Raw genomic sequence first — 21,874 nt, 5'->3', positions numbered from 1 at the left:
AGGAAAGATTGCATGGTTGGCCCTGTATCCATTGGAGTTTAGAAGAATGAGAGGTGATCTTATTGGAACATAACGATCCCGAGGGAACTAGACAGGATGGATGCTGAAAGGATGTTTCCCCTTGGGGGAGAGACTAGAATTAGGGGACACAGTTTAAAAATAAGGCGCCTCCCATTTAAATTGGAGATTAGGAGAAATTTTTTCTCCCTGAGGGTCGTGAGTCTGTGGAACTCCCTTCCCCAGAGAGTAGAGGAGGCATGGTCATTGAATATTTTTAAGGCAAAGGTAGATAGATTGTCGACTAACAAGGGATTCAAAGGATATCAGAGGTAGACAGGAATATGGAGTTGAGGCTGCAGTCAGGTCGGCCATGGTATTACTGAATGGCGGAGCAGGCTTGAGGGGCTGAATGGCCTTCTCCTGCTCCTAATTTGTATCTTTGTATGTTCTTCACCTTTTAGTTCATCAATCAGTGACTTCCATTTTATATGAACAATAGCTGCTGACTTCATCCCCTATATTGATCTCTCTCAGTGTGATTCCTTGAATGACAATGAGCTTGCATAGGGATTTTCTAAACACAAGTTGTAGATCATCAGTTTGATCTCTTTTGTTAGAACAGCAAATTAAGTTAAAGAACATTGAGAATTTCATACTCCAGGAATATGATAGTCAGGGAACATGCTCACACCTCAAAATAGTCAGAATTCTCTGGCATTCAAAGAAAGCCTTGCGTTTCCCCATTGTCCAGCTGTTTGTGACTGTTTAATTTCCGAGCTTGCCAATACTGCAGCAAGGAAAAATAACAAAACCTTAATTTCTACTTTCTTTGTCCAGCAACTTTAAAAAAAAATCATTCATGAGATGTGGGCTTCGCTGGCTCGGCCAGGACTTATTGCCCACCCCTAATTGCCCTTGAGAAAGTGGTGGTGAGCTTCCTTCTTGAACTGCTGCAGTCCATGTGGTGTAGGTACACCCACAGTGCTGTTAGGGAGGGAGTTTCAGGATTCTGACCCAGCGACAGTGATGGAATAGCAATATACAAGTCAGGATGGTGAGTGGCTTGGAGGGGAATTTCCAGGTGGTCGTGTTCCCATCTATCTGCAGCCCTTGTCCTTCTAGATGGTAGTGGTCATGGGTTTGGAAAGAGCCTTGGTGAGTTTCTGCCATGCATCTTGTAGAAGGTACACACTGCTGCCACTGTGCATCGATGGTGGAGGGAGTGAATGTTTGTGGATGGGATGCCAAGCAAGCGGGCTGCTTTGTCCTGGATGGTGTCAAGTTTCTTGAGTGTTGTTGGAGCTGCACTCATCCAGGCAAGTGGGGAGTATTCCATCACACTCCTGACCTGTGCCTTGTAGATGGTGGACAGGCTTTGGGGAGTCAGGAAGTGAGCTACTCATCACAGGATTCCTACCCTCTGACCTGCTCTTGTGGCTACAGTATTTATATGGCTAGTCCAGTTCAGTTTCTGGCCAATGGTAACCCCAGGAGGTTGGTGGTGGGTGATTCAGTTATGGTAATGCCATTGAATGTCAAGAGGTGATGGTTAGATTCTCACTTGTTGGAGATGGTCATTGCCTGGCACTTGTGTAGCACAAACATGACTTGCCACTTGTCAGCCCAAACCTGGATATTGTCCAGGTCTTGCTGCATTTGGACATGGACTGCTTCAGTATTTGAGGAGCCGTTATTGGTGCCGAACATTGTGCAATAATCAGCGAACATCCCCACTTCTGACCTTGTGATGGAAGCAAGGTCATTGATGAAGCAGTTGAAGATAGTTGGGCCTAGGACACTACCCTGAGGAACTCCTGCAGTGATGTCCTGCAATTGAGATGATTGAGCTCCAACAACCACAACCATCTCGCTTTGTGCTAGGTATGACTCCAACCAGTGGAGAGTTTTCCCTCTGATTCCCATTGACTCCAGTTTTGCTAGGGCTCCATGATGCCACATTTGGTCAAATGCTGCCTTGATGTCAAGGGCAGTCACTCTCACCTCGCCTCTGGAGTTCAGCTTTTTTGCCCATGTTTGAACCAAGGCTGTAATGAGATCAAGAGCTGAGTGATCCTGGCAGAACCCAAACTGAGCGTCTATGAGCAAGTTATTGCTAAGCAAGTGGCACTTGATAGCCCTGTTGATCACCCCTTACATCACTTTACTGATGATCGAGAGTAGGCTGATGGGATAGTAATTGGCCGGTTTCGATTTGTCCTGCTTTCTGTGTACAGGGCATACCTGGACAATTTTCCAAATTGCCTTGTAGATGCCAGTGTTGTAGCTGTACTGGAACAGCTTGGCCAGGGGCACGGCAAGCTCTGGAGTACAAGTGTTCAGTACAATTACTGGAATATTGTCAGGGCCCAGAGCCTTTGCAGTATCCAGTGCCTTCATCGTTTCATGATATCGTGTGGTATGAATTGAATTGGCTGAAGACTGGCATCTGTGATGGGAGGAGGCTGAAATGGATCATCCACTTGGCACTTCTGGCTGAAGATTGTTGCGAATGCTTCAGCATTATATTTTGCACTGATGTGCTGGGCTCCCCCAACATTGAGGCTGGGGATATTTGTGGAGCTTTCTCCTCCAGTGAATTGTTTAATTGTCCACTACCATTCACGACTGGATGTGGCAGGACTGCAGAGCTTAGATCTGATCTGTTGGTTGTGGGATTGCTTAGCTCTATCTATCTCTTGCTGCATATACTGTTTGGCACGCAAACAGTTCTGTGTTGTAGCTTCAGCAGGTTGCCACCTCATTTTTAGGTATGTCTGGTGCTGCTCTTGGAATGGCCTCCTGCACTCCTCATTGAACCAGGGTTGATCCCTGGCTTGGTGGTAATGGTAGAGTGGGGGATATGTCAAGCTGTGAGGTTACATATTGTGGTTGAGCACAAATCTGCTGCATTTAGCATGGTGGTAGTGCCACACAACACGATGGAGGGTATCCTCAATGTGAAGACAGGGCATCAATTCCACGAGGACTGTGTGGTGGTCACTCCTACCAATACTGTCATGGACAGATGCACCTGCAGTAGGCAGGTTGGTGAGGACGTGGTTAAGTAGGTTTTTCCCGCTTGTTGGTTCCCTCACCACCTGCCGCAGACCCAGACCAGCAGCTATGTCCTTTAGAACCTAGCCAGCTTGGTCTGTGATGGCGCTACCGAGCCACTCTTGGTGATGGACATTTAAGTCCCCCACCCAGAGTACATTCTGTGCCCTTTCCACCCTCAGTGCTTCCTCTAAGTAGTGTTCAACATGGAGGAGCACTGACTCGTCAGCTGAGGTGGGGGGTAGGGTACACAGTTATCAGCAGGGGATATCCTTGCCCATTTTTGTACTGATGCCATGAGACTTCATGGGGCCTGGAGTCAATGTTGAGGATTCCCAGGGCAACTCCTCCCTGACAGCATACCACTGTGCCGCCACCTCTGCTTGTTCTGCTGGTGGGACAGGATATACCCTGGGATGGTGATGGTGGTGCCTGGGACATTATCTATAAGGTATGATTCAGGCTGTTGCTTGACTAGTCTGTGAGGCAGCTGTTCCAGTTTTGGCACACGCATCCAGATGTTAGTAAGGATGACTTTGCATGGTCGACAGGGCTGAATTTGCCATTGTTTCCGGTGCCTAGGTCGACACCATGTGGTCTATCCGGTTTCATTCCTTATTGACTTTTTAGCGGTTTGATACAACTGAGTGGTTTGCTAGGTCATTTAAGAGTCAGCTACATTGCTGTGGATCTGTTGTCACATGTAGGCCAGACCAGGTAAGGACGGCAGATTTCCTTCCCTAAAGGGCATCAATGAACCAGATGGGCTTTTACGACAATCGACAAAGGTTTCAGTGGTCATCACTAGACTTTTAATTCCAGATATTTTATTGCTTGAATTCAGACTCCACCATCAGCTGGTGACAACACCACTGGCTCCCCAGCATGGCAATATATTGGCAAGCTCATCTGCAATTCAGATTTGCCCCTCCTCCAAGGCATTGCACAGTTGATTACATAATGACATGATCATGTTATCATATTGTCTGCCAGCCTCTGTGTGATCTGTGCATGCAGTGTAAAATTTTATGTTATTCCCTATAAGCTAAATAGTCTCATAGACTCATAAATAGACTCATAGTTCACAGTCCCTCACAGTATTATTCCCTATAAGCTAAACCAACTGGAATAAATTTAAAAGAAGTCTTTTTCTGATGCAGCCAACACTGAACAGGATGGGCTGGATTTTTATGGAGTTGGAAGGGCTATGGAACCATTTAAAGATGGTGGGTAGGACCTGATTACGGGATTTCTGCCCCCATTTCTGGTGCCCCCAATTTTCACTGGCACAATACAGCGAGTAGTGAACAAGCACCCTGCACTCCTGACTTGGCTGGCTCCATTATAAGGGTAGGCATCTCCTAGCACCCAGAGCTTTTCATAAAGTAGGGCCAGCTTTTCAAGGACTCATAGTTCACAGTCCCTCACAGTAGTCACAAACAATAGTCTGGATTTGGGAACCTTTTGAGAGGCAAGTTCAAAAGATCTTACCCATGCCCCCTCCATGGGAACTCAATGCCAACTCATGCCCCCTGCCCACCCCATGACCTCTTATAGCCTCCATGCCAACTCATGACCCAAACCCACCACTATGGTGCCTTATTGCCCTGATGCTAACTCAATGCCAACTCATGCCCTTACCCCCTCATACCCTCGCTGCCAACTCATGGCCCTTCTATGTCCATTCCATGCCATTATGTACAGAACCAATGAACCTTACAGTAACTATGGCGTGTGTGTAACTGCTTAAAAAACACCCATTCGTTATTTTTTTGAAAAAAAACTGGTGTTCCTACATTCCTATAAAAGCATCAATCAAACAGACCATTAAAGTACCAATAACATAAGTTTTGAGCACTTGACATGTCTTAACCTTGTGCATTTCAAAATTAAGACATTGACAAAAGAGATCACAGGAAACAATAACTTACTATAACCTCTTAGAGATATCGATCAAGCAAAGTTTACAGTTCTCTGCACTTGTGTAAACAAACTCCCTCACATAATCCTTTTGTAAGAGACCGGTCTCTTAGCCGAGCATGAGGCTTAGCTGAGAGATATGATTAATTTTTCTCTCTTTTTTCTCTTGTTTTCTCCCTCCATCCAATTTTTCTTTCCCCCTCTCTTTATTTCTCTTCCGGTACTTGGTTTTACTCTATTCACCCTCCTTCTGTTTCTTTCTCAATCCTTAAATCTTATTGGTCCTGTAAATAACTAAGGTCCCAAGTGCTCTTTTACCTTCTCAATTAGCAGCTCATGCATTCTTCAGGTTGCAGCACGAGAAAACCTTGAGTCAAACAGTGCATGAAGAAGTCTAACAGTAGCATTAGCTGCGAGATACCCAACTGCAGTAAGATCCAGCGCACCTTATGTAATGTTCAGAATTTTACAGCATGCATAAAGACAAGTTACTTCTTCTTCGATTTGGGTTCATTTTTTATTTTGCCAAATCATTTAAAAGCTTGCTGGAGAGTTAATTTTAAAATCCTTTTTCAGATAAGTTATAATCAAATGCTTGAGACTTGTCAAGTGCTTCATACTTAAAGCACCTAAGCTTAACAATTGTTTATTCAAATGTTAATTATATAGCAGTGTTAGTTTACCCTAAGTGTAATGCCAGATAAATTATAAATAACAAAAGTCATGAGTAGTTGAAAAATATACATTTTTAACATTTTTATAAAGTCACTATTAGATAAATAATCTGAGTTAAGTCTTACTTAGAATTCTTTCTCTTCCTCATAACTGCTATTTGTGCCAGGTTTGTTGTTTCATACAAATTACATGTTTATTAAACCAACCTTTATTGTTTTAGAAAGAGAGAGAAAATAATAATTCACTTGCAGTGCATAAAGAAAAGTTTATTTTCCAAGTCACTGTCAAAAGTATGTTTCTGTATTTATAGGGGTGTCTTCCTGACACCTTTCCTAAGTACAGTGTCTCATTGCTGACGTCTACCCCTCCTCCACTTTTGCAGCACTGTACCCTCCTCCCTCAGAACAAAGTAATCTTCGATTCACCATGAGAAGTGACTTGGGGGTGCCCATTTGTATAGAATTTTGAGATGTATCCATAACACTAGATGTTCCTCACTATTACATAATACAAATTTCTGTGCCACCTTCATAAAGTAAGCATTTATGACGAGAGTCACTATGACCTCCAATTGATCCAAGGCTCTGCTTAGAGCAGTCTCAATTACAACTTGAGACATAAAGGGATACACAAAATTTCACATAGCTGCACTTCAGCAGACTATGACAGGTTAACTGATAAAGAAACTACATAGGCTGCAAATTGTAGAGGTTAGATATTTTACTTTGTTTCTGTTGCAGTCACTCATCAAATGTTCTTTTTTATTTTGTATTGAAGTAAGACCTGTAAATTACTGACCTAAACCGAATGGGGATGCAATGAAGCAAAACTATTCTTGAAGCAATCTTATCAATATGGCATTTTTGAAACTCCAGTGGAGACCATAGAGACTTTTACCAACAATAGCATTAGATTTTCACTTTCAGAAATTAGACATCGTGTTTTATCTGAAGGACATGTGCATTTTGTGAATTTTGTTTTCAGTGTAGCAGACCTGTAAAAGTTCAGCAGTTTGATGAAAAGTCACCTGCTGTAAATTAATGGAGTGAGCAGAATTGCTGAAGTATACTCTTTTAAGTTTACTTTTAAACGTATCAATTAGAAAGAAAGAACTTGCATTGAAATTGTGCCTTTCACGATCCCAAAATGCTTCAAAACCAATTAATTATTTTTAAAGCGTAGCCACTGTGGTATATAGGGAAACATGGCAGCTAACTTGTGCCTTGTAGAAAACGTCTCTTGGGGTTCATGTCACACTGTTCCCTTTGAATTCACATTGTTACCCTGACGGTTTCTTGGAGGTGTTCCATATCATCCATGCAGTCAACTTTTGCCATGTCTAGATTGACAGTGCACTGTAGTTTCATCAAAATGTATTTAACTTGCCAGGTGCATTGTTGTGAAAATAAGATCCAACATTTTAAAATATGATTTGTTGCACCAAGTTTGAGGAATTTGCCAGGTATCCATTTTAAATTAGTCAAATGAATTCTTTTTGTTTTAAAGATTTTTTAAGGTGCTTAATTGGAGTGATAGATTTGACTGATGTAAGTAGCATGGAAAACCAAATAAATAAAGACTGTCATTTTATTCATGATTATTTAATAAAGCTAGTTGATCATGCATGACTTTGCTCTTAGGGAAAAATAAATACAATGTACCCGTCTTTCTATGATTTCCTCTGCTTACTGCTCACTTTCTCATTCTTTTTATCACACTCTACCTTCTGTTTTGTCTCGTTCTTGCTCTCCCCATATCTTGTGTTTCGCATCCCTATTTTCTGTGCTTGTCTGTAACTCATTTGGGTGAAACTTGCTCCTCATTTAATGTCCTGCCATATTTTTCCTTTCCAGGAGGTAGGGAAATGTGGCTGTCAGTTGTGCAGAGCAAGGTGCCACAAACTGTGAGGAATAAATTGACCAGATCGTATGCCTTTTGTTGAGGGATAAATGTTGGCCAGAACAGTGGGAAAACTCTCCTGATCTTCTTTGAATAGATCTGTGGGATCTTTTATGCTCACCTGAAAGGGTAGGCTGGACCTTAGTTCAACACCAAATAACATGACACACCTGACAGAAGTAACACTCAGACCTGTGTGATAACATTGACTCCATTTGTCAATTCATAAAGTATTTTAGTCATAGAGTTCAGTTAGGTAAAGTTATTTGTATGGTAAGTTCAAATTGGAGCTCCATAAATTACATCTGGAGGAATTTATTTTGCCTTTATTTTGGGACTGAGTTTTAAGCAAAACTTATTTTTAGCTGGAGAATGGTTGTTAACTCAAGGAGAGATGTCTGACCTATGCTTGTCTGTAAACCTATTTATTGCCTATAAGCAAAACCTAATCAGGTCAAAGTCATCTGGTAAGTACATCCACAATGCAAATTGTTAATGTGGGCAAATTATCTTTAAGAAGAAACTGAACTTGGTGATTGAAACAACTCAAAAGGACTCTTTGTGACATATTCGAAATTTCAGAAAGTTTTGTATCAAACCTGACTTAGTGAACATGGCTAGATGGTGATAGGTCCTGTTATCCATGAACTAGATGATAGAAATAATGGCTTGAATCTTCTGAGCAACGGCAATGCTGCCACTGTGCGTGAAGATTTTCCCAACCCAGTGCTACTGTTCATTTCTTCTGGGATCTTCCAATCCCTGCTATCAAAGAAATTCACAGCGTAGTGTCCCCCGGGGAACTTTATTGGAGTGGAATGAGTAGAGTGCAGTTGACAATCCAGAGACTGGAAGCTTTGGGGCATTATCATCAATGATCTTTTACAGGAGGCAACAAATGAGGTCAAGTAGATCAATAGTCAGTAGGGATCATTTAGTAGATAGTGAACATACCTTAAGGTTTAGGTTGGCTATGGAAAAGGACAAGAAGCAACGCAGAGTAAAAATAATTCAATTGGCTCAGGGTTAACTTCATTGGGGTGAGAATGGATCTGGCTCACGTAAATTGGAATTAAAGATTGGCCAGCAAAACTATAGAGTAGATGGTTTGGGTACATTTGAGGTACGTTTCCAGGAGAGGGAAAAGTAAGACAAACAAAGCCAGAGCTCCCTGGAAGATGAAGGAAATAGGGAGTAAGATGAAGCAGAAAAAGGGTGCATATGACAGATGTCAGGTTAATAATGTAAGTGAAAACCAGCTGAATATAGAAAGTTTGGAAGAGAAGTGAAAAACTAAGAGAAGCTAAGACAGTATGAGAAGAGACTGGCTGCTAACATAAAAGGGAGTCCAAAAGCCTTCCATAGACATATTAATAGTAAAAGGGCAGTAAAGAATAGGTGGGACCATTAGTGCCCAAAAAAGAGGCATTGGGCATTGCTGAGGTACCGAATGGTACTTTGCATCCATCTGTACCAAGGAAGAAGGTGCTGCCAAAGTCGGCATGAAAGGTGAGAATAGATGAGATGCTGGATGGTCTAAAAATTCAAAAGCCTGGCTGTACTTAAAGTTGGTAAGTCACCCAGACTGGATGAGATGCAGCCAAGGATAATGAGGGAAATGAGGGTAGAAATTGCAGAAGCACTGGCAATAATCTTCCAATCCTCTCTGGAGTGACGCTGAAGGACTGGGGAACTGCAAATGCTACACTCTAGTTCAAAACATTATTTTCCAGGATAAGTCCAACAACAAAAGACAGTCAGTTTAACCTCGGTGGTGGGAGAGCTTTCAGAAACAATAATCAGGAGCAAAAGTAACCATCGTGTGGAATGGGCAGACATATGGCAGATGAAATTTAATACAGGGAAGTGTGAAGTGATACATTTTGGTCAGAAGAATGAGGATATAAAATAAAGGATACAATTCTAAAGGGGGTGCAGGAGCGCAAGGGACCTGCAGGTAAATGTGCATAAATCATTGAAGGTGACAGGGCAGAGAAACTGTTTGAAAAAGCATTTGGGATCCTTGGCTTTATAAATAGAGGCATAGTGTACAAAAGCAAGGAAAGTTTAGAAAACACTGATTTGCCCTCAACTGAAGCACTGTGTCCAATTTAGGACACCATACTTTAGGAAGAATGTGAATGCATTAGAGAATGCAGAAAAGATTTATGAGAATGGTTCCAGGGATGAGGGACTTCAGTTACATGGATAAATTGTAGAGGCTGGGGCTATTCTGATTTGATTTGATAGAGGTGTTCAAAGTCCTGAGAGGACTGGGCAGAGTGGAGAGAAAGAGACTGTTTCCATTGGTGGAAGTATCGTGAAGCAGAGGACATCAATTTAAGGTGAAAGGCAAAAGAACCAATGGCAACATGAGGAAAAGCCTTGCTTACACAGTGAGTGGTTAGGATCTGGAATGCACTGTCTGAGTGTTGAGAAGCAGATTCAGTCATGGCTTTCTAAAGGTAATTTGGCTTATTATCTGAAGAGAAAAAATTTCAGAGCTGTGGGGGAAGGAAGCCAAGTGGAGATAGCTGAGTTGCTCTTACATAGGAGCTGGCATGGGCATGCAGGGCTGAATGGCCTCCTTCTGTACCATAGCCATTCTATGATCCTATTGACATGGAACTGGAGAACTTCTTTCAAAGCAGCCACCTTCCATTTCAAAGAAAGTGGCGTGAATATTGAGCAGCTCTTGAATGTCTTGTTTACTCAGTATGATTGCATTTCTGTGCTGCTGGAATGAGACCGGACTCTACGGCAGAGAAGGGCACCAATGTAAAAGATTATCAAAAGAGCCAGTTCTAAGATTCAGTAAAAAAGACTCCAAGGCTGCAAATGCTTTGTTATTCCGAATAGAAAGTAAGCGGTATGCAAGTTCAATATTATTCTGTTGAATTCATTTTATTTCTTGCAAAACTACTTAATGTAATAAATTTAATTTATAGTTTCAGACTGAAATATATGGTGTGTCAGAATGATGTTTTCTGTCTATCGAAGAGATCAGAACTGCACAGTTAGCGTCTCATGCACTAATTGCTGTGAAGTATCTGAATAAAAGTTATGTTATTCCAGGGACATGCTCACCACTCACTTAACAGAAAGGGTTCTAAGTTTGGAGAAAGTCCAAATTGTAACAGTCAGGTCCCTACTTACTGGGTTGTGGGCTTTGGAGGGCTGTTGGTTTGGTATCTGATTGATTGAAGCAATGCTGGTCCTTATATCAGATCAGTTAAAAATTCTTGTACCAGTTTGGCTGAAATGATGGTCATCTGTCCTTCTGTTCTGATTGGACAAAGGGGCTCGATAATATTACATTTTTGCATTTGAATAACATTTTTTTTATTAATAATACATGTAGCCACTATTTTTCTTTCTTCATTTCCATTTTACTCAGGTTTAGCCTCCTCACTCTCTCTCTCTCTCTCACACACACACACACACACACACACACACACAAAGATGCTGTTGTCCAATGCACTCACCACTTGCCACATGTGGCGAATTGGCCACAAACATGACCAATTGATGCTGTTCATTTTTAGAACCACACAATACTGAGTTGGTTTAAAGTTTCAGCGTTGGGTATGATTATGAGAGTCACTCACTAGACCGCTGTTCGTCATCCGTTCCTAATTGAACAAGGAAGCATCAACCATGCTGTTGTTAGCCAGGAGTCATATATCGGTCAGTCCGTGACTGTGTTTATCAGAATATTGATCAGTTGACAGGGCTCTAGTGACATGGAAATTGAAAGTCCACTTGCTGAGTGAAACAAGAAAAATAGGCTAAAATAAAAGCAAAAAACTGCGGATGCTGGAAATCCAAAACAAAAATAAAAATACCTGGAAAAACTCAGCAGTTCTGATAGCATCTGTGGAGAGGAACACAGTTAACGTTTCGAGTCTGTATGACTCTTCAACAGAACTAAGGACAAATAGAAAAGAGGTGAAATATAAGCTGGTTTAAGGGGGGGGTGGAACAGGTAGAGCTGGATAGAGGGCCAGTGATAGGTGGAGATAACCAAAAGATGTCAGACAAAAGGACAAAGAGGTGTTGAAGGTGGTGATATTATCTAAGGAATGTGCTAATAGGTGACATTAAGGGTAGAAAGCAGGACGAGCAAGGTACAGATAGCCCTAGTGGGGGTGGGGTGGGGGGAAGGGATCGAATAGGCTAAAAGGTAGAGATAAAACAATGGATGGAAATACATTTAATAATAATGGAAATAGATGGGAAAAGAAAAATTTATATAAATTATTGGAAAAAAGGGGGATCGGAAAGGGAATGGGGATGGAGGAGAGAGTTCATGATCTAAAATTGTTGAACTCAATATTCAGTCCGGAAGGCTGTAAAGTGCCTAATCAGAAGATGAGGTGCTGTTCCTCCAGTTTGCGTTGAGCTTCACTGGAACAATGCAGCAAGCCAAGGACGGACATGTGGGCATGAGAGCAGGGTGGAGTGTTGAAATGGTAAGCGACAGGGAGGTCTGGGTCAGGCTTGCGGACAGACCGAAGGTGTTCCGCAAAGCGGTCACCCAGAAAAATGGGCTGCTGTTTGTTACTAGCTCTGTTCCTGTTCTCTGGGCACCTTTAAATGATACATTCAGAACTGCTCTGTGAAAGCAGGGCCAGCCTTGGGAAGGATAGCAATCCAATTGCTTTCAAAATTTTCTTGGGGATCCAGCGACACAGTGGATGCTAACTGAAAAACTTAGTTTCATCTAGCTAGCAGTTTTCACAAAACAGTTGAGGTGCATGAGGTACGGACAGCTCTGCATGGCTGCCAGTGAGGGTTGAAATTTGAAATTTTGGCAAACTGGTTGCTGCAGCAACTTCCAAATATGATGGGCAATCCAGAGTAAGAATAATTAACTGTACAAGAGCAAACTTCAATGGGGCGAGAACGTGGCTGGGCCAGATAGACTGGAACGAAAGATTGTTGGGAAAAACTGTAGCGGAAAATGGACTACCTTCAAAAAAGAATTGGCTCGGGCACAGTCAAGGTATATTCCATTGAAAGGGAAAGGTAGGGCAAACAAATACAGAGCTCCCTGGATGAAAAAGGAGATAAAAATTAAGATAAAGAAGAAAAAGTGTGCTTATGACAGGTGTCAGGTGGAAAATACAATTGAGAACCAAGAGGAATACAGAAGGTCCAGAGGGGAGGTGAAAAAGCATATTTGAGAAGTGAAGAGGGATTATGAGAAAAGACTGGCAGCCAACATAAAGGGGAATCCCAAAGTCTTCTATAGGCACATAAATAGTAAAAGGGTGGTAAAAGAAGGAGTAGGGCCAATTAAGGACTAAAAGGAAATTTACACATGGACAAAGGGGCCATGGCTGAAGTATTAAATGAATACTTTGTATCTGTCTTTACCAAGGAGATAGATGCTACCCAGGACATTGTGACAGACGAGGAAACTCTGTCACTAGAAGGGTTCAAAATTGATAAGGAGGAAGTGTTGAATAGACTGTCAGTACTTAAAGTTGAAAAGGCACCGGGACCAGATGAGATGCATCCAAGGATATTGAAGGAAATGAGAGTAGAAATTGCAGGGGCACTGGCCATAATTTTTCAGCCTTCACTAGACTCAGGGGAGGTGCCAGAGGACTGGAGAATTGCAAACCTTACGCTCTTGTTCAGAAAAGGTTATAAGGATAAGCCCAGCAATTACAGGCCAGTCAGCTTAACTTCAGTAGTGAGCAAGATTCTAGAAACAGTTATTCAGGATAGAATTAGTAGTCACATGGAAAAATATGGGTTGATAAGGAAGAGCCAGCATGGATTTCTAAAGGGGAAATCGTGTTTAACTAACTTGCTGGAGTTTTTTGAAGAGTCGATAAGGATAATGCGGTTGATGTGGGGTACATGGACTTTCAAAAGGCATTTGATACAGTGCCACACAACAGACTTGTGAGAAAAGTTGTTGCTCATGGAATAAAAGGGACAATAGCAATGCGGATACAAAATTAGCTGCAAAATAGGAAGCAGAGAGCATTGGTCAATGGACATTTTTCAGGCTGGAGGAAGGTTTGTAGTGGAGTTTTCCAGGGGTCGGTATTGGGACCCTTGCTTTTCATGATATATATTAACGAACTAGATCTTGGTGTGCAGGGGACAATTTCAAAGTTTGCAGATGCAATATTACAAAAGGACATAGACAAGTTGGTGGAGTGGGCAGATAGGTGGCAGATGAAGTTCAATGCGGAGAAGTTTGAGGTGATGCATTTTGGTAGGAAGAACATGGACAGACAATATAAAATAAGGGGTGAAATTTTGAAGGGGGTGCAGAAGCAGAAAGAGTGTATATGTGCATAGATCATTGAAGGTGGCAGGACAGGTGGAGAGAGCAGTAAGCATATAGTATCCTGGGCTTTATTAATAGGGGCATAGAGTACAAGAGCAAAGAGGTTATGCTGAATTTGTATAAAACACTCGTTAGAGCACAGCTGGAGTATTGTGTCCAGTTCTGGGCGCCACATTATAGGAAGGATGTGAACACATTGGAGAGAGTGCAGAAGAGGTTTACAAGAACGGCTCCAGGGATGAGAAACTTCAGCAATTGGAGAGGTTGGGACTGTTCTGCTTGGAGAGAAGAAGGCTAAGAGAGATGGAGATGTTCAAAATCATGAGGGGGCTGGACAGAATAAATAGGGAGAAGCTGTTCCTGCTGGTAAAAGGATCAATAAAAAATTATTTGCCAAAGAAGCAAATGTGACGTGAGAAAAACCTTTTCACACAACAATTGGTTCAGGTCTGGAACGTAATGCCTGGAAGTGTGGTGGAGGCAGGTTCAATCGAGGCATTCAAGAAGGCATTAGATGATTATTTGAACAGAAACAATGTGCAGGGTTACGGGGAAAAGGCAGAGCAATGACACCAGGTTATAATGCTCGTTTGGAGAGTCGGTGCAGACGCAACGGGCCGAATGGCCTCCTGCACCGTTAAAATTCTGTGATTCTGTCAGAAACAGAATTCTTTAGTTAACTGATTGTCACCACCCTGAGAGTTTATACAGCAGGCTTGCAAAACCCTTTTGAAACTCTCCTCTTGGCTCTGGCAGTGAGTACAGGGGTTTTGATTACTGATGATCTAAAACCTCAAACCCATTTAAAAGATTAATATGCATAGATTTTCTATCCTGACACGAATATGATGACCTGACCACCATAAGAAGCAGAGAGCATTGGTCAATGGACATTTTTCGGGCTGGAGGAAGGTTTACAGTGGAGTTCTAAGAGGGCAGGCAGAGCTGCTTCCCAGTGATGGCTTTAAGTTAGCTGCTGGGCAATGTCCGATTAGTGATCTCACTGTTCCCTGGAGTCTTTCAGGATATTTCACTTGATTGTAAGAAGGTTTGCTTATGAGTTGTGAGTGGCAACCCTTCGAGATCTCTGTGTTCCTCTAATTCTGGCCTCTTGAGCATCCCCCGTTTTAATCATTGTACCGTTGGTGGCTGTGCCTTCCGCCGCCTGGGCCCTAAACTCTGGAATCCCTCCTTACACCTCTCCACCTCTCTCTCCTTTGCTTTCCTCCTTTAAGATAGTCCTTAAAACTGAGTTGAAGAGTCATACGGATTTGAAACTTTAACTCTGTATTCCTCTCCACAGATGCTGTCAGACCTGCTGAGTTTTCCCAGCTATTTTTGTTTTTGTTTATCAAGCTTTTGGTAATTTGCCCTAATATCCTCCAGTGTTCAGCAACATATTTTGTTTTACAATGCCCTGAGAAGTGCCTTTGGGCGTTTTGTTAGATTGAAGGTGCTATACAAGTACAAGCCGTTGTTATGCAAACTACATCCTACCACTCCATGAAAGGTAAAGTTAGTATCTTGCATAACTGGAAACTCAGGTAACTTACAGCTTGAATCAATCTTCATAACTTTCATTTGCTGACAGTTAACTTAAAAAAAAAATAATTTATAACTATATGTTTAATGAATGCACAGACAAGTCTGCACATCAGTGAATAAAATCAGGGACACAACCATTCTTTTGGTATTATAATTTAGCAGAAGGCAGTATGCTGAACTGCAGGTAACTGAATTCATAATGTGTTTGGAAAGCAATCACATTTTTCATTCCATCGAAATATGATGAGATTTTATAATCTATTTTAAGAGATAGATACAATTGATTTTTTCTTTCAAAAAAAAGAATGAAGACTCAAATCCTTGCCATTCTAATTTTCAATCATGGAATCATGTTTTGAGATGAACAAACTGGAACTGATACATTTGTGAGAAATTTTTCTTTTAAGCTATTAATTCCTTCTTCAATAATGAGATGCCATCCTTTATTTATAATCCTTTCTCACATATAGTGTACTGACTGATTTAAAGTAAGTGTCATGTTAGTCTGGTTATTTCATAAAAATACACTCTACTGCCAACCATCCCCATTGATGTTCTTCAATTTTTTTTTAAGACCCCTTTATTTTTCTGCCACTTGTGTAGACAGCTGTCTGATGCCTTCCCCAAGTGACCATTATTCCTATGTTTAATTAATAGTTAATATGTTAGCTTTATGCGAGAGTGTGAAATGAGTGGTAGTGATTCGGCAATGGAAGCAAATATAAAACCGGGTTACCCATTTACCATCACAAATTTTACACTATACTCCAAAATCAAAATCTTTGCCAATGAGTCTAGTAAACTATCCTGTCATGGGGACATTCAAGTACAGACTAATTTGCCCTCATCCAATATTTATCCATTGTCCAACAGCTCCTGCTTGAAGACAATCAGGAATAAAAAACCTGGACTTTTGCTCCCAAGGCGGCTGCACTGAGCTAGGAAATATCCAAGCTTGTCATTCCCGCCTTGGGAAAAAGTGGTCTTAATGGTGGGATCTTTGTTCCGAAAGGTTGGGGGCGGTGGGGGGCAGGGTTGTGCGTGGGCAAGGCAGGGGCGGGATACAGTTGAGTCCACCACCCCCGCACGCAGATCAGAGGCGGCCTTAGGGGTTCACCCAGTATCTACCATGGGTGGACCTTAGGAGCCATGCTGAAATGAAATAAAATAAAGTTATAAATATCTATTACAGGCTTCACTATGTAAAAACCTCATTCCTGAAACCCACTCAATACATTTTAATCCCCTTAAATACTTAATCCCTTATATAAACAAACATTTGTTTTTAGCTCCAAGGAAGAGTCATATGGACTGAACGTTAACTCTGCTTCTCTCTCTCCACAGATGCTGTCCAGACCTGCTGAGTTTTTCCAGCATTTTCTGTTTTTATTTTACATTTGTTTTAAAACCTCTTTGAGCTGTCAATCAAGCTGTGAATTTACAGGTCCCCCCCACCCCCCCACTATGATAATGAAAGCTCTGAAGAAGAGTTATACAGACTCAAAATATTAACTCTGTTTCTCCCTCCACAGAGGCTGCCAGACCTGCTGAGTTTTTCCGACAGTTTCTGTTTTTATTTCAGATTTCCAGCATCTTCAGTACTTTGCTTTTATGATAATGATAGGTTGTGGAAAGCAATCAAACGTTAATAATACTATAAAAGCCCTTAGGGTTATGTCAACAACAGCTATTGAAACTGCCAGAACAGATTTTCTTTAAACTCTCACAGTCAGGTTTTTTTCAATTTTTAAAGGGCTGGCCATTTAAATAGCTTGACACCATGACAGCCGTACAGACTTTATCCGCTTTTCATGAGCATTTACAACTTTTCTAAAGATATGTAACCTTCACACTGCGGGTTAAGGCCCTCGCTGCAGCAAAAATGGGATCTGTTTGAATTCAGCTCTGAGTTCAAATGACCCTGCTGAGTTTGGGTTTCTCATGTGGGAATCATGCCCCACCCTGATTTTCCCCTCTCCTCCCCCACCAGTGAAAATGGTTTTGCTGGATATAAGGGTGGGACTTCCAGATCCAAGGTCTGTCCGCCATTTTGGATTCGCACTGGGTCTCCACGACCCTGTGAAAACCCAGGGTGTTTTGTTTTCTCTTCCTGAATACAAATAAAGCTGAAGGGCAGGCATAGAGGTTGAGTACAAATGGCTTTAGTGGGGACTTGTTGCTTCACCTTACACGTCCTAACTGACTGTGCAGGAGAACGTGATATTGCAAATCTTTCTGTGATTACATACATGTTAGCATAACCACATATTAAATTATTGTATTTTACATACTAACAAAGGCACTAATACAAACATCTCCCTTCCGTTAAATAACATCCCCATACAGTATAACATTAATATATATATGAATAAACATCCCTAATAGAATACAACAAATTTGACAACTATAACACTATTGACACAAAACATTCAATTGTAACAAGGGCACTTGGGACACTCTTCTACAAGGTGTTGTCTACATTTGGAACTGTACCAGTCATGATTGACTCAACCAGGCCTTGTGACAGTGACATTTAGGTGTGTTCTTGAACTGTCCATCCTCGCCAATTGAAAATTGTGTTTGGGAGGACTGTCCTCAGTTGTCAGTATATTGCTTGTTTCTTCATCCGCATAACCTATGTGGGCACGCTTAGGTGATGCTGCTTGGCAACCTTGTGCATGGCAAGCAGAAAGTTTCCTGGGGTGAGATCAATTTCTTTACATTACTGCACTATTTGGTGTTGTCACCTCATACAAATGTGGTTCTTTGATCACCTCTGCTGGAATCCATGTCAGTTCTTGTTAATATGATCATCACCCGCTGGCCAACGTATAGTGCAGAAAGTCTGCACCTACATGCACATCATGTGCGTCTTTCATTGTTTCTGTTGTAACCGGTCTGTGATCAACGGCGACTTGTTGAGATTATAGCTTAGTAATGTTGTTCTCATAGGTCAATCAAACAGAATCTCAGCAGGGGATGGTAATCTGAGAATGCAATAACGTAACTTGGATGTGTTGCCCAGTTTCTAAACACTTTGATCAACAATTTGACTGTGCTAATCAAAGGTTCAGCTATCCCATTCAAACGAAGATAAAGGGGTAATGATGTAACATAGTTGATAGATCATTGTTCAAACATATCCTGGAACAGTTTTCCCATGTATTGTGGACTATTATCGGATGCCACTTCTCACCGAGGCACCAAAAAGACTAAAGATGGCACAGTGTTGGGCATTGCTGCACTTGATACGTCTCGAAGTTTCTGTATAATAGGCCAATTGGAGTGATAGTGGCTAGTGGCTAGCAGATAGCCCTTACTCCCCCAGAGAACAAATCTGTTGCTATCTTGGTCCATGGTGATGACAGTATGTGATGTGATAGGGAGGGTTCTTTCTGTTGACTAGCTTGGTGTTCCTGGCATGCATCATCAGATTTCACCACCTGAACAATGTCCTTGCTGATGCTGGGACAGAACACCGACTTGCGGACAAGTTACCTTGTCCTCTCTATTCCTGTGTGCCCTTGGTGGAGCTGTCCAAGTATGTCAGACAGAAGTGGCACCGGAATGACCGCTTGACACCCTTTGAAGAGTACTCCATTGAATTTACCAATTTTGTCTTGACATGGCCAATGCGTTCTCAGAACCGTAGGGGTCTCCTGGATAGTCTCAGGCCAACCCTCTAACAATCTGCCACAGAGCTCAGAGTATCTGGGGTCTTGAGAAGTGTCCCCCTGGAGCTCCTCTCTCTTGTTTTGACTGTAGCACATGGGATCTATGTTGTAGACATCCTCCAGGCTTGCACAGACTTCGTCCTGCTGGACGCTGAGCAGTAGGCTTCGCACCTTCCCTGGGCTGGGCAGTCTGCTTAGAGTGTCTGATAGGGCCATCTGACTATCAGGTTTGTATCTGACATCATGGTTATAGCCCTGAATCTTGATTCGAGATGGTGCACTCATGAGCCATTTTCTACAGACCATCTCAGGCGGCTTATGATCTGTCTCAATCGTGAACTTTTTCCCGAATAAGTATGTGTGGAACCTGGTGATCCCAAAGATACGAGTGAGAGTTTCTCAGTTGATGTTGGAGTAATTCCCTTGTACTGGTCACAGCCTTTTTGAACTAAATGGGACAGGATTGCCATTTTGAAGAAGACATGCACCATGACCTTTCTGCGATGCGTTCTCTTCCAATGTTGTTGCCTCCCGAGGATGATAGTATTGAAGACATGACTTGGCTGACAGCTCTTGTTTCAAAGCATTGAATGTATGTTGCTGATCGTCCTGCCATAGGTCTTTCTTCAATTCTCTTTGTGGAAATGCCTTCTCTGAGAAGCTTGGTATGTATGGAGCAAGGAGATTGAATAGACCTGGACAACTTTGGAGGTTGTCCTTCTCCTGTGGTATCAGCGTTGACTGGATGCCTTCAATCTTCCCAGAATCTGGACAGATACCAAAGCTTGAGTAAATGGCACCGAAAAGATTTGTGACCTGCCTTAATGGAGCACTTTTTACTGTTGAAAACAAAACCTATGTGCCTGGTGGACTCGAGTAACAAGTGTAGTTTTCTGTCATGCTCTACTATGGCAATGTTGTCCACAATACACAGACAGCCCAGAACTCATTCAGTTATCCGGTCCATATAATGTTAAAATATATCATGGCTAAACAACATTCCAAATGGTAAATGGAGGAAACTGTACCTGCTAAATATTGTTAGCTCTTGCAACTCTCTTGACCAGCATACAGACCAATATCCATTTCTTGTGTCTAATTTGGAAAAGTGTTTCGCTCCAGCAAATGTTGGATTTATCTCTCCTAGCACTGGTATCTTATGAGGGCAGCTGTTTCAGGTTTGTTTAGCCTCCTCAGGTCTAAGCACAGTCGAGTTGAATCTTTCTTCTTAATTACAGTAGTGATGGAACTGCACCAATCGTGTGATATAGCACTCATGGAATGAAAGTTATTGATCTAAGAACAAAGAAAAGTACAGCACAGGAACAGGCCCTTTGGCCCTCCAAGCCTGCGCCGATCATATTGCCTATCAAACTAAAACATTTTGCACTTCCGGGGTCCGTATCCCTCTATTCCCATTCTATTCATGTATTTGTCAAGCTGCCTCTTAAACACCACTATCGTACCTGCTTCCACCACCTCCTCTGGCAGCGAATTCCAGACACTCACTACTCTCTGCATAAAAAACTTGCCCTGCACATCTCTTCTTAAGTTTTCTTCTCTCACCTTAAATCTATGCCCCCTAGTAATTGACTCTTCCACCCTGGGAAAAAGCTTCTGACTATCTACTCTGTCCATGCCACTCATAATTTTGTAAACTTCTATCAAGTGCCCTTCAATCTCCGTCTCTCTAGTGAGAACAATCTGAGTTTCTCCAACCTCTCCTCATAGCTAATAACCTCGAGAACAGGCAGCATCCTGGTAAACCTCCTCTGCACCCTCTCCAACACCTCCATATCCTTCTGGTAATGTGGCAACCAGAATTGCACGCAATATTCCAAGTATGGCCTGACCAAGGTTCTATACAGCTGCAGCATGACTTCCCAGCTTTTATACTCAATACCCCTGCTGATGAAGACAAGCATGCCATATGCCTTCCTGACTACCTTATCCACCTGCGTTGCCACTTTCAGTGACCTGTGGACCTGTACACCCAGATCCCTCTGCCCATCGATGCATTTAAGGGTTCTGCCATTTACTGTATAATTCCTACCTGTATTAGACCTTCCAAAATACATTACCTCGCATTTGTCCGGATTAAACTCCATCTGCCATTTCTCCGCCCAAGTCTCCAACCAATCTATATCTTGTTATATCCTTTGACAATCCTCTTCACCATCTGCAACTCCTCCAACCTTAGTGTTGTCTGCAAACTTACTAATTAGCCCAGTTACATTTTCCTCCAAATCATTTCCGTATACTACAAACAGCAAAGGTCCCAGCACTGATCCCTGCGGAACACCAATAGTCACAGCTCTCCATTCAGAAAAGCACCCTTCCACTGCTACCCTCTGTCTTCTATGACCAATTCTGTATCCATCTTGCTAGCTCACCTCTGATCCCGTGCGACTTTACCTTCTGCACCAGTCTGCCATGAGGGACCTTGTCAAAGGCCTTACTGAAAGCCATGTAGATAACATCCACTGCCCTTCCATCGTCAATCATCTTTGTCACTTCCTCGAAAAACTCGATCAAGTTAGTGAGACACGACCTCCCCTTTGCAAAACCATGCTGCCTCTCACTAATACGCCTATTTGCTTCCAAATGGTAGTAAATCCTGTCACAAAGAATCTTCTCCAATAACTTCCCTACCACTGACGTAAGGCTTACCGGCCTGTAATTTCCTGGATTATCCCTGCTACCCTTCTTAAACAATGGAACAACACTGGCCATTCCCCTGTCCTCTGGGACCTCTCCCATTTCTTCTGGCTCTACACACAGATTCCCACCTCTGCCC

General features: G+C 42.2%; 1 protein-coding gene across 1 annotated transcript in view; it reads left to right on the top strand.

The window, feature by feature from the left end:
• Positions 1-21,874, top strand: part of usp43a (ubiquitin specific peptidase 43a) — a 581,344-nt gene that overhangs the window by 431,864 nt on the left and 127,606 nt on the right. The window lies entirely within an intron of this gene.

The sequence above is a fragment of the Cetorhinus maximus genome, chromosome 24 (genome assembly GCF_964194155.1).
Source record: "Cetorhinus maximus chromosome 24, sCetMax3.hap1.1, whole genome shotgun sequence".
In the NCBI taxonomy this organism is placed as follows: Eukaryota; Metazoa; Chordata; class Chondrichthyes; order Lamniformes; family Cetorhinidae; genus Cetorhinus; species Cetorhinus maximus.
This window is presented reverse-complemented; position numbering and strand designations above follow the sequence as displayed.